The sequence below is a fragment of the Myotis nattereri genome (assembly GCF_964212035.1).
Source record: "Myotis nattereri genome assembly, chromosome: 9".
Taxonomy (NCBI): domain Eukaryota; kingdom Metazoa; phylum Chordata; class Mammalia; order Chiroptera; family Vespertilionidae; genus Myotis; species Myotis nattereri.
Genome location: NC_138084.1, coordinates 131,014 through 141,497, shown reverse-complemented (window position 1 = coordinate 141,497; position 10,484 = coordinate 131,014). Strand labels below are relative to the sequence as shown.

At 55.3% G+C, this 10,484-nt stretch overlaps 1 pseudogene across 1 annotated transcript; it reads left to right on the top strand.

Moving 5' to 3' along the window:
* The first annotated feature begins 270 nt into the window (after window positions 1-270).
* On the top strand, window positions 271-10,169 carry LOC308524816 (annotated as a pseudogene). Its single transcript has 2 exons — window positions 271-708; window positions 9,698-10,169. The product of its transcript is annotated as an uncharacterized misc_RNA (transcript).
* The last annotated feature ends 315 nt before the right edge of the window (window positions 10,170-10,484 follow it).

The following is a 10,484-nucleotide window of genomic DNA, read 5'->3' as shown; positions in this document are numbered from 1 at the left end:
TGCCTGGATCCGAGGGAAGAGGGACGAGGAAGAGCCCAAATTTAGAAAACTGTTGATGGACCAGCAATAGGAGACACGGAAAAGGACAACAAACACAAACTGACCCTGAGGCAACAGTCCAGACACAAGGAAGCGACCATGTGCCCAGCATCTCCCCTGACCCCTGACCCCGGCAGGTATATAAAGGCCGCCGGCCCAGGAGCCTCCACACCTGACCACCTCCCTCTCCACCTGCTCCTCTGACCTGCTCCACTCTCAACCACCAGAACCATGAGCTGCTGTGGCTGTTCCGGGGGCTGTGGCTCCAGCTGTGGGGGCTGTGGCTCCAGCTGCTGTGTGCCCGTGTGCTGCTGTAAGCCCGTGTGCTGCTGTGTGCCAGCCTGTTCCTGCTCCAGCTGCGGTAAAGGGGGCTGTGGCTCCTGTGGGGGCTGCAAGGGGGGCTGTGGCTCCAGCTGTGGGGGCTGCAAGGGGGGCTGTGGCTCCTGTGGAGGCTGCAAGGGGGGCTGTGGCTCCTGTGGGGGCTGTGGCTCCTGTGGGGGCTGCAAGGGGGGCTGTGGCTCCTGTGGGGGCTGCAAGGGAGGCTGTGGCTCCTGTGGGGGCTGTGGCTCCTGTGGGGGCTGCAAGGGGGGCTGTGGCTCCTGTGGGGGCTGCAAGGGGGGCTGTGGCTCCTGTGGGGGCTGCAAGGGAGGCTGTGGCTCCAGCTGCTGTGTGCCTGTCTGCTGCTGCAAACCCTGCTGCTGCCAGTCCAGCTGCTGCAAACCCTGCTGCTGCCAGTCCAGCTGCTGTGCCCCCGTTTGCTGCCAGTCCAGCTGCTGCAAACCCTGCTGCTGCCAGTCCAGCTGCTGCAAACCCTGCTGCTGCCAGTCCAGCTGCTGTGCCCCCGTTTGCTGCCAGTGCAAGATCTGAGGCTCTGAACCCAGACCTTCAGTCTCAGTGTTTGGGGATCCCCTGAATCAGGTCCTCCCTGCAGCACCGCAACCTCCTCCTCCTGTCCTTCATGCTCGGCTCCCCCTCTGTGCTCAGCGCTCCCGGCCATCTCTGTCCTCCTCCCACAAGAGCAGTGTGTCCTGGTCACTGGAGGTGCCTGGAGGCAGGTGTCAGCTGACAGCCGAGACTGGCCCTCTGGCTGGTGTGTGGGTCGTTCTCTGCCCCTCGCGGGCGGCTGAGATGCATGGACGACCCTGCACAGCCAGGGCGTGTGTCTGAGTGATGGCCCAGGGCTGCTGTCACCTGGCTCCTCAGCCACCAGGGCCCTGGCTCGTCCTGGCCACGCCCTCCTTCCCCGCGACCAGCCTCCCCTATGAGGCTTTCCTTCCCCCTTTGCTTCCACTTTTTCTGTAAAAAAGTAACTGAATTTCCCTTTAATAAAACTTCTGTGTCCCTGTAGCCAACTGTATACTTGGTGTGATTCTTTCCTGGTGGTGACGCATCACTAACCTCTTCGTAGATGTGACTCTGGTCCATCTCCTCTGCCCGGGATCCATGCAGCGTGCCTGGCGCGTCCCCAGGAACCACCCACTGGCCAGATTGGCATGGCTCAGTGGTTGAGCATCTTCCTGTGAACCAGGAGGGCACAGTTCAATTCCTGGTCAGGGTACATGCCCAGATTTTGGGCTTGATCCCCAGTAGGGAGCGTGTAGGAGGCAGCTGAACAATGTTTCTCTGTCATTGATGTGTCTTTTTTAAATTGATTTCAGAGAGGAAGGGAGAGGGAGAGAGAGAGAGAAACATCAATGATAAGCGAGAGCCCACACCGCAGGGCTCTCATCCATATTTTTATATCTCTCTTCCTCTCCCTTCCTCTCTGAAGAACCACCCACTGGCCTCTGTCTCCCCAGCAGCTGCCAAAGGTCATTGCCCTTCCAGGATGAGAGTACTCCACCAGAGTAGTGGGCACTGGGTGGCACTACTGGGCAGACAGACGGGTACTGGGTACCCACCACCACCGAGTGGGGACTTGGTGGGAGCGCCAGTGGGTCAGGGTCAGGGCCTCCCTCCCACCTCCCTCCTCCCAAGTCCCAGGACAGAAAGGCTGGTTCTGGAAGGGCCCAAGGACACAAACACCAGGATCCCCTCCCACTGAGCCTCCATCCACCTTCCATCCAAACACAAACTTAGAGCTTAGAATTGAAAGTGAAGGGTCACCTCACAGCTCCCTGGACCAGTGTCCCACTGGGAAAGTGAGACCCATGGGCACATCTGGGGAACCGCGGGCAGTGGGACTGTCCTGGGACCGGGCCACCTAAGCAGGGCTCTGGAAATGGCACCGTTTCTGGGGAGGAGGGGCCCAACATTACTGAGGAGGTTCTGCAGCCAAAGGGACCTTGAATAAGAGAAAAATGTGCCGAAGCCAGAAACACCCTGTGAGCACTGTGGGAACAGGGTGGAGGGACAGATGCAAGTCTGAGGAACGGGTTCCTGAGACGAAGGAGGGGGAGGGGAGAATGATCTAGAAATACAATGTCAGCTATTTTCCACGACATTCAGGAGAGGGAGTGAGTGCTGCAGGGCCCCATCCCACCCTGGAGCGTGGTGGTGTTTATCTGATGGTCTTGAAAGGAAGTATTATTTCAGACCCTGGAAAGGGGGGTGCGGGAGAGTGACATAGTGGAGCGTGGGTTTCTGTATCATCACAATCACACGTAACGGCAGGCCGAGCAGCTAGGAACCAAAACTCACGGCTGACTTTGATGCCAAGACCCGGTGAGCCCCAAAGCATGGATTTCCCTCAGGGCACGGCCTCTGCAGGAGAGACGGACGCTGACCCGCCTGCAGACAGGGCAGCCCCAGACGGCCATCAGGGAGTTACTGGGAAAGCACTTGAAATGGGGGTAGGGGAGCAGGGGGTGTCCTCCCTCGGGAGTGGGGGGGGCGAGTGCCCTGGGGAAGTCCTCCCGGCAGAGTTGGCACCACTGTGAGACACGCCCTAAAACAGACCTCAATGCAGCCCACTCTCCCCAATCAGCAGACAAGCCCCTGGAGCGAGTCCTGGCCCCCCATTTCTCCTCGGGTTCCCAGCCTTTCCATTGGCTGCGGAGGCTCTGGGGCATCTCCACCTCAGGCCTCGGGGCTCACGAACCCACAGACGTCTCCTCCCAAAAGCCACCTCCTCCTTTTAAAGATGATTTTAGAGAGAGAGGAAGGGAGAGGGAGAGAGAGAGACATCAGTGATGAGAGAGAACCGTGAGCCGGCTGCCTCCTGCACGCCCCACACTGGGATGGAGCCTGCAACCCAGGCACGTGCCCTGACCGGGAATCGAGCCGGTGACCTCCTGGTTCACCACTGAGCCACACCAGCCGGGCTGTTGCTACTTTAAATAATGCCTGATTTTCCACTTGATTTTCTAATTATTTATGCAAAAAGAAAGGCTCTGCTTTTTGTTTGTTGGTCTAGAAACCTCGAAAACATTTATTTTACTGTTACTGCTCGTTCTTTGAGGTTTTCCAGGCAAATTATCATATCTCTGCAAGAACGGACCTTTCAGCTGGTCCTGGTGGCCAGGAGCGCGGCCCCAGGTGGTGCCGAGGTCTCTCCTCCGGGTGGTGTTGGCCCTGGGCCCTGGCAGCACCAGCTTCACCCACCCTCCTCTCCCAGGAGCGCTGCCCACAGAACATGCCCTCTGACCTCCCAGCCCCACCAGGTCCCAAGCCCTAAGGGCCCAGGGCCGGCAAGTGGCCCGTTGTCCTCCACATCCCCTCCCTTCCCTCGTTTCTGCAGAACCCGGACCCTGGCTCTTGGCGCCGCCTCACCTGAGCCCAGAGCCATGCACATCGTGTGGGGTGGGGGCGGTTCCTCTGAACCTCCTGGCCACTGGCAGCCTCCTGCTGGGGAGGGTGTGCAGCTCTGTCCCGCAGCACCCAGGCCTCTCCCCGCTCCTCGGCCTGCTGCCCACTCAGCCTCAGAATGAGCGGTTCTGGTTCCGGTTCCGGTTCCGAGGTCAGGAGGCAGCTGCAAGCAGCATGGGGAGGCACCTGCGGCCAAACTCGGAGCAGGCGGGTGGTGAGCAGGCGGGTGGTAAGCAGGCGGGTGGTGAGCAGGGGGGTGGTGAGCAGGCGGGTGGTGAGCAGGCGGGTGGTAAGCAGGCGGGTGGTGAGCAGGGGGGTGGTGAGCAGGCGGGTGGTAAGCAGGCGGGTGGTGAGCAGGCGGGTGGTGAGCAGGGGGGTGGTGAGCAGGCGGGTGGTAAGCAGGCGGGTGGTGAGCAGGCGGGTGGTAAGCAGGCGGGTGGTGAGCAGGGGGGTGGTGAGCACGCGGGTGGTGAGCAGGCGGGTGGTGAGCAGGCGGGTGGTGAGCAGGCGGGTGGTGAGCAGGGGGGTGGTGAGCACGCGGGTGGTGAGCAGGCGGGTGGTGAGCAGGCGGGTGGTGAGCACGCGGGTGGTGAGCAGGCGGGTGGTGAGCAGGCGGGTGGTGAGCAGGTGGGTGGTGAGCAGGGGGGTGGTGAGCACGCGGGTGGTGAGCAGGGGGGTGGTGAGCAGGGGGGTGGTGAGCAGGGGGGTGGTGAGCACGCGGGTGGTGAGCAGGGGGGTGGTGAGCAGGGGGGTGGTGAGCAGGGGGGTGGTGAGCACGCGGGTGGTGAGCAGGGGGGTGGTGAGCAGGGGGGTGGTGAGCAGGCGGGTGGTGAGCAGGGGGGTGGTGAGCAGGGGGGTGGTGAGCAGGGGGGTGGTGAGCACGCGGGTGGTGAGCAGGGGGGTGGTGAGCAGGCGGGTGGTGAGCAGGCGGGTGGTGAGCAGGGGGATGGTGAGCAGGGGGGTGGTGAGCAGGCGGGTGGTGAGCAGGGGGGTGGTGAGCAGGGGGGTGGTGAGCAGGCGGGTGGTGAGCACACGACTGTGTAAATAAACAATGAGCTGGAGGGAAGGAAGGGCCGAGGGGCAGCCCAGACGCTGGCAAACACCCACGCATGACGCGAAGGGGTGAGCGGCCTCCGTCCCAGTTCCTGGCACTCCTGGGGCGGGGCAGGAAAAGGTGTCATTATATTTAGACAGTCTTGTCTAAAACAGGCATGAAGTGAAAAATAAACAAATAAATACATTTTTCAGAATAAAATGCATAGGGTTGTCAATGAAACGGAATGTAGCGTATAACTTCTAAATCAGTCAAAGCAAAAAATGCGTGGCTCAGTAGTTGAGCATCAACCTATTACCCAGCAGGTCACAGTTTGATTCCTGGTCAGGGCACATGCCCCGGTTGGGGGCTTGATCCCCAGTGTGGGGCGTGCAGGAGGCAACCGATCCATGATTCTCTCTCATCATTGATGCTTCTATCTCTCCCTCTCTCCCTCTCCCTTCCTCTCTGAAATCAATACAAATATATTATATATTTAAAAACCATATGACAGTGCTTGCTGATGTGGCTCTGTTGGCTGACACGGCATCCATGAACCAAAAGGCTGTGGGTTCAATTTCTGATCAGGGCACATGCCCAGGTTTCGGGTTCAATCCCCCATTGGGTATGGGAGGCAACCGGTCGACCTCTCTCTCTCTCTCTCTCTCTCTCTCTCTCTCTCTCTTCCTCTCTCTAAAAAACATCCTCGGGTGAGGATTTAAAATAAAAGAGACAATAGTTAGAACTGACTGATCATGAAGATACTAGGTACCCAGACTTGGGCTACCTAACCAAACCTTACTTTAAAGTAATGTTCAGCCCTAAATGCTGGAGCCAGAAAAAGGAAGATTGGAGATGAATGAGCATTCACATTAAGAGAGTAGAAAAACAACAACAGAGAAAAATAATAGAGAAGGAGGAAGTAAACAAATGTTGAAACAAGCCGTAAAGGGCGTCAATACCATCCCAAGCTGGTCTTTGAAAAGGCTAAGAAGATTGCCACCAGCGAGCAAAGTTGGTCAGAGACCTGAAAGGGGAGGAGGGAGGGCGGAGCGGGCACAGACGCCCCCCGCGGCGGGCGCTCAAACCAGAGGCCGCGGGAAGCGTCTACAAGCCACGGAAACCTGGATGAGCCGCCTCTCCCCGGAGGAAGAAACGGGAAAGGACGAGGGACGGGTCTGCTCTGCGCATCCCGCGAGCAAACCTTCGCCCTCCCCGCACTCCCTGCGGGGTCACTGCACGGACAGGTTCTGCCCAGCGGTCAGGGAATGAAGAGCCCCACGGCGGACAGACGTTGCCACCGGCAGGAAGCCGGGGCCACAGCAGCTCACAGGCGCCGCCAGAGGGTGGCGGTGGGGAGAAGTGAAAGCACTGCCATCTCGTTATTCGCCTAAAAACGCGTTATTCACCTAAAAACGCGTTATTCACCTAAAAACGCGTTATTCACCTAAAAACGCGTTATTCGCCTAAAAACGCGTTATTCACCTAAACTGTGTGCCAGCCACTGGGGACGACGCCCAGGGAGGCAAGGCCACTTGCATGTTTAAATTCATTCTGAAAGTCACCATAGTAACCTCAGGATAAACCTCTCCGGCCGTTTCAGTGGCTGCAGAAGGGCATTCAGGGAAGGTCTACGCCCACTGAAGACAAAGGGAAAATTATTGCCAAATTAGGAATAAAGGGACCTCCCTGAATCTGACGAAATTTTCTGCCAAAAGTTTACAAAAGGCATTTCCCCTAACGGTATAGGTTAGAAGCATTACCTTTAACATCGGGAATGAGCAAGACTATAAGGCAGCGTCCTGACAGCACAGTAAGGCATAAAGAGAAATAAAGTTATAAAGATGGGGAAAAAGGAATAACGAATAATTCACAAAAACACATGAGTGTCCACAGGAAACCGAGGAGCATCTACAGATACTTTATTAGAATTAAGCCCTAGCTGGTTTGGCTCAGTGAATAGAGCATTGGACTGCAGACTTGAAGGTCCCGGGTTCGATTCCAGTTGGGGGCACATGCCTGGGTTGTGGTCTTGATCCCCAGTAGGGGGCATGCAGGAGGCAGCCAATCAATGATACTTTCTCATCATTGATGTTTCTCTCTCTCTCTCCCTCTCCCTTCCTAACTGAAATCAGTAAAAACTTAAAAAAAAAAAGAATTGAAAATAGGACCCAAGGTTGCTGAGAACAAGATCAATATACAAAAATGAATCAACAGCAGATAGAAAATGTAACTCTATAAGGTACCATTTATAAGAACAACTCCCTCCCCACGAAGGTAATGACGAACAAATAACAAACGCAAGATCTTTGTAGAGGAAAAAACATTTAAGTTTTACCTTCTAAAGACCTTCTACATAAATTGACAAACATATGGCAGTCATGGATAAGAATGTTCAAACATTAAAATGGTCATTCTCTCACAAATTAATCTATTGATTCACTGCAAGTACAATAAATATCCTGACAAGGTTACTTCATGAAACTCCAGGACCTGGTTCTGTAGAGAAAGAGAGAGGAAGGCTGGCCCATGCCAGGGTCACTCTTGGCTCCGCTGGTCAGGGAGCGGATGTCCCAACACAGTCCTGGAGAGACGCCAGGGACAGACGGGAGGAAGGCCGGGAACTGGGCAGGACCTCACTCTGCCGACCACCGGGAGACAGCGACACCAGGCAGGTCAATTACTCACTTAGTAAATGGAAGCCCTACATCAGGTAATACACAAAATTAAATTCCAAATAGACTTTTTAACTCCAAACTTTCAAACTGAAAAAAATAATACATAGAGGATTATATCTGTTTAATAATTTTAGGGGAGGAAAGGATTTTCCAGATTAAAAAAACAAAACAAAAATATGAACTCTTAAGAAAAAGATGAATACATCTTACTACCTTCAAATTTTAAAACCCGGTATACCAGAAATCACCAAAAAGGGGGAAAGTTCTTTTTTTAAAAAAGCCACAGACAGGGAAAAGATAGTTGTGATGCATGTTACTGATTAGAATCCAGAAAACTGAAAGAACTTCAGAAATCCACAGGATAAGAAGCAGCCCGATTTTGTTCAGTGGGCAAAGGAACAGAGAGGAAATTAACTGAAGATTCTAATGGCAAAGAAGCAGAAAAGGCGTGAAGTGTCACAAGTAACCGGGAAGGATCGCAGTACTAAGTTCACAGTGACAAGCGCAGGCTGGGATGCCGGCTGGGACGATGGCTTTAGAGGGCAAGTTGGCAATGCCCGCTCCGGGCTCAGGGTGCAGCGCAAGACCAGCTGGGAGCGCCAGTCCCGGGCTCCAGGGGGTTCGAGGGTCAATAGTGCAGGATGAAATAGCAACAAACTGGAAACAAAATATCCACCAGCAGGTAAACAGACACTCAAGGTTGCACCTTCAGCCACCCCGGGGCCCCCTGCACAAATCTCTAATGTGGCCCTGACTGGTGTGGCTCAGTGGAGAGAGCGTCGACCTGCGGACTGAAGGGTCCCAGGTTCAATTCCGGTCAAGGGCATGTACCTTGGTTGCGGGCACATCCCCAGTAATGGGTGTGCAAGAGGCAGCTGATCGATGTTTCTCTCTCATTGATGTTTCTAACTCTCTATCCCTCTCCCTTCCTCTCTCTAAAAAAAATCAATAAAATATATTTTTTTAAAATCTCTAATGTGATCATTTCAAAAGCAATTTGCAGGAGAAATATAGTATCTTACCAAGTCCATAAAGTGTAAAGTATGCAAAATGCTGTGTTGGCAGAACATAAATATTTATTAAGAATGTAAAGACCTCATGGGAGTGATAAACTCCAAACTCAGGAGTTTGCCAATGGGGGGAGGGTGGGGACATCTGGACAGATGCGTGAAGGAGCTTATCTAGCTTTGTGATTCTTTTCGTAGCTTATTACATGTTTATTTGATGCTAGCGGCCCAGTGGGCGATTGAAATCGCCGGAGGAGGTGCCCCAGCCTCCCCGTGGCCACTGCAGTGGGGGCGGCACACAGTCCCCTCCCACCCATCTGCTCGCGCAGCCCCTCCTGAGCAGGCATGACGCCGGCTAATTAGCGTATTCCCTGTTTATAGAGAGATATTATTTATACCCTTTGCACAGCTAAAATACATCGTTTTTAAAAATCAAATCAGCCCAGCCAGTGTGGCTCAGCAGTTGAGCGTCAGTCCACCCAGGAACCAAGAAATCACCAGTCCAATTCCTGGTCAGGGCACATGCCCAGGTTGTGGGCTCGATACTCTGTCAGGGGTGTGCAGGAGGCAGCTGATGGATGTTTCTCTCTCATCAATGTTTCTCTCTATCCCTCTCCCTTCCTCTCTCTCTCTCTAAAAAAATATTTAAAAAATCAAATTGGCCCAGCTGGTGTTGCCCAGTGGTTAAGCATCGAACTATGAACCAGGAGGTCATGGTTTGATTCCCAGTGGAGCACGTGCCCTGGTTACGGGCTCCATCCCCAGTGTGGGGCGTGTAGGAAGCTGCAAATCAATTATTCTCTCTCATCTTGATGTTTCTATTCCTCTCTCCCTCTCCCTTCCTCTCTGAAATATATATATACACACACACACTCCAGGCAATGGAAATGCGCTGGACCCTAGGGTGAGGGGGCTCCCTCAAGTCTGAACGTGGACTGAGCAAAGGAATTGGGTCACGATGTGCGATTGACAGCCAGTAATGGCACATGGATCTAACATCTAGGAAAACAAGTGAAAGAGGTCCTAAATATGGCACAAACAGGAACCAGGAAGCGACCATGTGCCCAGCATCTCCCCTGACCCCTGACCCCTGACCCCGGCAGGTATATAAAGGCCCCCGGCCCAGGAGGCTCCACACCTGACCACCTCCCTCTCCACCTGCTGCTCTGACCTGCTCCCCCCTCAACCACCAGAACCATGAGCTGCTGTGGCTGTTCCGGGGGCTGTGGCTCCAGCTGCTGTGTGCCCGTGTGCTGCTGTGTGCCAGCCTGTTCCTGCTCCAGCTGCGGTAAAGGGGGCTGTGGCTCCTGTGGGGGCTGCAAGGGGGACTGTGACTCCTGTGGAGGCTGCAAGGGGGGCTGTGGCTCCTGTGGGGGCTGCAAGGGGGGCTGTGGCTCCTGTGGGGGCTGCAAGGGGGGCTGTGGCTCCTGTGGGGGCTGCAAGGGGGGCTGTGGCTCCTGTGGGGGCTGCAAGGGGGGCTGTGGCTCCAGCTGCTGTGTGCCTGTCTGCTGCTGCAAACCCTGCTGCTGCCAGTCCAGCTGCTGCAAACCCTGCTGCTGCCAGTCCAGCTGCTGTGCCCCCGTTTGCTGCCAGTCCAGCTGCTGCAAACCCTGCTGCTGCCAGTCCAGCTGCTGTGCCCCTGTCTGCTGCCAGTGCAAGATCTGATTTTTAGGTTTTGCTGGGACTCTTCCCAAAGCTGGTGCTGTCTGGGTCAGGAGTCATGGGTTCCAGCCTAGCCCGCTCCTGCCTCTCCCCTGAAGGACTGTCTCTCTCCAACACAGCCCTATTTCCCATCCTCCTCCCTTGCCACCTGTGAGCGTCCTCTTTGACCTCCTGCAAGAAATGCCATGGGCACCTGTGTCCAAGAATGACTTGCAGAGCTCTGTCTCCCACCTGCAGCGAAGGCCTGTCCCCAAGCCCTGCCCACCTGACACCTTCTCCAGTGGGGACATCTGAGCGGGACAGCACAGGTCCCTCCGT